The 5,421-nt window shown below is 38.0% G+C and overlaps 1 non-coding gene across 1 annotated transcript; it reads right to left on the reverse strand.

The window, feature by feature from the left end:
- Window positions 1-4,643: 4,643 nt before the first annotated feature.
- LOC148581225 (small nucleolar RNA R71) lies at window positions 4,644-4,750 on the reverse strand. Its single transcript, XR_015896535.1, has one exon. It is a non-coding gene; the product is annotated as a small nucleolar RNA R71 (small nucleolar RNA).
- Window positions 4,751-5,421: the final 671 nt, after the last annotated feature.

The following is a 5,421-nucleotide window of genomic DNA, read 5'->3' on the forward strand; positions in this document are numbered from 1 at the left end:
TGTATCAATTTTTCTTTAATTTTATCACATATGCATTGATCTTTTATTAACTTAACATTGGGGTAATTTTGTCCCCTTATTTATTTATTTATATTATATATTTTTTCTCTTTTTCTTTTTCTCTTTTTTTTTTCTTTTTCTCTTTTTTTTAGAGAGACATAAAAACTAGAATAACATATCAATGCATATGAAATTTTTAATTTTCTGTTTTACATGAGTAGGTACCCAAATTTTCCAATATTCAAAATTAGAAACATGATACATTCCCTTATTAACCCAAGTTCCCACAGTTTCCCCACACTTAATTGTTGCATAATCCCTATCTTAAGCTAACCAAAGATTTAATTGGGATATTTAATTGTTTTTCTGCTTAAGGCTAGTGATGTGGTAAAATACAGAACAAATAGGGATTAAAAGGCTTAAAGTGGCTGACAAGGGTGATTTAAAGGGTAGGCTTATTTGGGATAAGTGAGCTAAAATCAAATAATGGCCTCAATCATATGCAAGCATGTAAATACACTAAATAATGGACATATAGATTGGAAAAAAATATAAATTACAATCATAGAGATGGAAACACACAGGAATAAAATATTTATGGTTAAATAATGTAACCATATAAATAAGCTCAAATTTCACAGGTTGTGTGTTCTTTAGCTCAAAAATCATGTTCCAAATACAACTTCAAACAAATTTAACACAAAAATTTTGATTTAAATTAGTAAAATACTATAAAATTTCTTGAAAAAGAAAATATTACTTCAACCAAGTAGTAACTGAATGCATAAAATCAAACAAATATGCAATCAAATATATAGATGCAACAATAAACAAATAAAGAAAATAAAACAATGGTGTGGAAAAGAAGAATATGGCTAACCCATGGAGATCGGTATCGACCTCCCCACACTTAAAGATTGCACTGACCTCGGTGCATGCTAAGATGTACAAGTGGACGGGCTGCTCTAACTGATGTCTTTCTCTATAGATTATGCAGATTGACTTGCCTGTCTCCCCAGTTAGAAGCTTTCCCTTTCCCTTCCTCGGTGGCCATCCTGAAAGAAGAGAAAAAGAAGGAAAGTAACCCAGAAATAAAGATAAGAACATCAATAAAGTATGGGTGTTAATGCAAAATAATAAGGGTCTCATTTACATGGAAGCTTCAACATGTTCGTGAGAAAATAATAGAAGCACATGGCATACCAATGATGCAAAATTTGCAACAATGGGGAAGAGAGTGGGGAAGGAGAGATAATATAAATTCATGTTAATGCAAAAGTAATACAGATATATGATGCCAGGGCATTTTGGCCAGTTTCACTGACCTTTTCTTTACTGTTTTTAGGGTAGTTTCATGCATTTCCTTAGAAAATAAGCTAGTTTTGGGTAGATATTCACTTACATCTTGATTCAAGCATACATTATGCACTTTACATGATTTCATGAGGATTTTGCATGAATTTAATGACAAATTGGATGTTGTACTTCCCATGACTTGGACTAGAACTTTGATGCACTCTATTGCTTGATTTTAGGACAAAGGAAGCAAGGAAGAACCACGTTAGCAGCCACGTTAATCTAATTAACGTAACTCCTAACGTGGAATGGGAGTAACTTGCAAAGTTAATGAGAAAAGTAATCGCCAAGAACGCTCTCGAAGCCATCATTGCCCACGTTAAGAGTCACGTTAACTAAGTTAACGTGAACTCTAACGTGGAGGAAAGGAAATGGAGCCAACGTTAGTGACACTTACCTTTGTCACTAACGTTGGACCAAGCTCATAAGTGGCCACATTAGTTGCCACGTTAACTTAGTTAACGTGGCCTCTAACGTTAAGAAGTAAAGGGGAAGCCAATGTTAGTGACATTCAACTTTGTCACTAATGTTGGCCAAGTCACAATAAGCCACGTTAACTCCCACGTTAACCTAGTTAACGTGAAAGCTAACGTGAAGAAAGTAGGTGATCGACAACGTTAGTGACACCAAACATTGTCGCTAACGTTGGGATTAACCCACACAAGCCCCAATAAGTCACGTTAACTCCCACGTTAACCTAGTTAACGTGGAAGCTAACGTGAAGAAGGAAGGTGATCGCCAACGTTAGTGACACCTAACATTGTCACTAACGTTGGAAGGAGCCCACACAAGCCACAATGAGCCACGTTAACTCCCACGTTAACTTAGTTAACGTGGAAGCTAACGTGGATAAGGGAATGATGAGCCAACGTTAGTGACACTCAACTTTGTCACTAACGTTGGAGATGGCTAGCATGGCCACGGTAGTGACAAAGGTAAGTGTCACTAACGTAGATTCTAACATGAGAAATAGGGGCACATTGGAACGTTAGTGACAAAGGTAAGTGTCACTAACGTTCTCGAAGGTTGGGAAGCCTACGTTAAAAGAGCTAAGTTAATGTGGACTCTAACGTAGGAAAGGGGGAGACTTCTCAATGTTATTGGGAAAGGTAAGTCCCAATAACATGTGCGAAGGACAAAGAGGCAACGTTAGTAGCAACGTTTGTACCACTAACGTTGGAGTTAATGTGGCTCTTACTTTGGTGAGGAACGTTAGTGAAAAAGTGATTGTCACTAACGTTCTCGAACCCACATTTCCACTTAAACGTTAACACCACTAACGTCCTGAGCTAAAGTCTCTGCCCACTTCACACTTTCTCTCTGTAAGTAAAACTAAGCCCAATGAAGAAGATAACTTCTTCAAACTCAAGATCCAAAGGCCCATACCCAAGACTTGAAGAGCCAACTAGAAGATCAGAAGAGTAGTATATATAGGAGTAGCTTTGAATTAAAATGGGAGTTGGAAAATAGAGGGAGCCTCTTTGTATAGAATTACTCTCTGTATTTTACTTTCTCTGCACTTCTAGTTTCATCATGTATTCTCCATTTTTGTTTTCATTTTCCAGAGCTATGAACAACTAAATCCCTTTCATTGGGTTAGGGAGCTCTGTTGTAATTTGATGGATCAATACTAGTTTCCATTATTCTTCTTCTATCTTTTCTCTTGATTTTACTTGAAATCTTTCGATCTTCATCCATTTGGGTAGTTATCTTGGAAAAGAAGCTATTCAAACTTGGATCTCTTGTGAATCTTGAAAGAGAAATGAAGAGATCATGCTAGAAATGCTTTCTCATGCTGGACCAAATTGGGTTTGGATGGATATGTGACTATAATCCTCTCAACATTTGATTTGGAAAATTCATGTGATATAATCAGTGACCATACTTCATCTCTTCTCATGAGCAATTGACCAAGGAATTGGCTATTGATCAAGATTTGAGAGATTGAATTACAAGGAATTGTAATTCGATCACTTAAGATTGCCAAGGAGATCAATGAGTGCATTGATTGAGGAAGAGATGAAAATGAAATTGATCCGGAGAATGCAACATCTCCTGAGCCCAATGAACTCCCCATTTCTGATCTTACCCATTCTCTTTAATTTCTGTCATTTACTTTTATGAGCAATTACCCCATTCCCATTTAAGATTCTGCAATTTACTTTCTGTCATCTACATTCAGCTCTTTATTTCTAGCATTTACATTTCTGTTATTTACTTTTCCGCCATTTAATTTTCTGCAATTCTCAACCCAAATTCTGATTCGCTCAACTAGAACATTCCTCTAATTAAAGTTGCTTGATCAATCAATCCCTGTGGGATTCGACCTCACTCTATTGTGAGTTTTTACTTGACGACAAATTCGGTACACTTGCCGAAGGAAATTTGTTATGAGACAAGTTTTCCGTGCATCAAGTTTATGGCGCCGTTACCGGGGATTGATTGTGCATCAACAATGATTAAATTGGAAGATAACTAGATTGAGCATTTTTGTTTTGTTTGATTTAATTTTCTGTTTGAGTAATTTACTTTCAGTTCTGGTTAATTTCTTCCCTTCCCCCTACTTTTTCGTTTTTAGTTATTTACCATTCATTTCACTAACCCACTAACTGTTTGATATATTGCATCACTCACACTAACAGTCATTCTGACAGAAATACTTTCTGCATCTATTTTCCTTACTTGTACTTGTTGGTTGTATGACAGGGAGAAGAAGCGGGGCTTCAACTTCCTTTGATTCTGAACCTGAGAGGACCTTTTTTAGATTAAGGAGGGAAGCAAGAGGAAAAAGAGTAGTTGGTGCTGAGGAAGAGGAGGAATACTTTGAACCAAACATGGAAGAAAACATGGAAAACCATCATGAAGAAGAGGCTCACAACCATGGCGGAGGAGGTCGAGCAAATCATGCTGGGGAGGATAGAAGAGTTTTAGGCTCTTACATCAATCCAAACCCAGGAAACTGTGGAAGTAGCATTCAAAAGCCAACCATCCATGCCAACAATTTTGAACTAAAACCACAGCTCATCACCCTTGTTCAGAACAACTGTTCGTTAGGAGGAAGTGTCCAAGAAGACCCCAATCAACATCTAACCACCTTCCTGAGAATATGTGACACAGTGAAGTCTAATGGTGTTCATCCTGACGCCTATAGACTGCTCTTATTTCCATTCTCACTCAAGGATAAGGCAGCCAAGTGGCTGGAGTCTTTCCCGAAGGAGAGCTTGACAACCTGGGAAGATGTGGTGAATAAATTCTTAACAAGATTTTACCCTCCTCAACGAATCAATAGGCTGAGAGCTGAGGTCCAAACTTTCAGGCAATAAGATGGTGAGACTCTTTATGAAGCATGGGAGAGGTTTAAGGACCTAACAAGAAGGTGCCCACCAGATATGTTCAACGAATGGGTGCAGCTGCACATTTTCTATGAAGGCCTGTCATATGAATCAAAGAAGGCAGTAGACCATTCATCCGGAGGATCTTTGAACAAGAAGAAGACCATTGAGGAAGCCATAGATGTCATTGAAACAGTAGCAGAGAATGATTATTTCTATGCTTCTGAAAGAGGCAACACTAGAGGAGTAATGGAGCTAAACAATGTAGATTCTTTGCTGGCCCAAAACAAGCTCATTACCCAGCAGCTGGCTGACCTCACCAAGAAGATGGAGAGGAACCAAGTAGCAGCAATCACTACTTCATCAACAACCCAAGAAGGAGTAAATGAAGAAGCAGAGGGTAGTCAGGAGCAAGCCAACTACATTGGGAATTCACCTAGGCAAAACCATGATCCATACTCTAAGACCTATAACCCTGGATGGAGGAATCACCCAAACTTTGGATGGGAAAATCAACAAGACCAAGGCCTAGATCAAAGACGTTCAAATCCCAACAACAATGTAGCCCACCAACATTTCACATCTAGACCATATCAACACCCCCATAACAACACCTCTCCACATTCATATCAAAACCAAAATAACTTACCTCATCCTTCCACCTCTAATCCCAATCTACCATCATTTGATGACAGACTCTCAAGGATTGAGAATCTACTTGAAGGCATAAGCA

The sequence above is a fragment of the Arachis ipaensis genome, chromosome B10, assembly GCF_059453495.1.
Source record: "Arachis ipaensis isolate K30076 ecotype BB chromosome B10, ASM5945349v1, whole genome shotgun sequence".
In the NCBI taxonomy this organism is placed as follows: domain Eukaryota; kingdom Viridiplantae; phylum Streptophyta; class Magnoliopsida; order Fabales; family Fabaceae; genus Arachis; species Arachis ipaensis.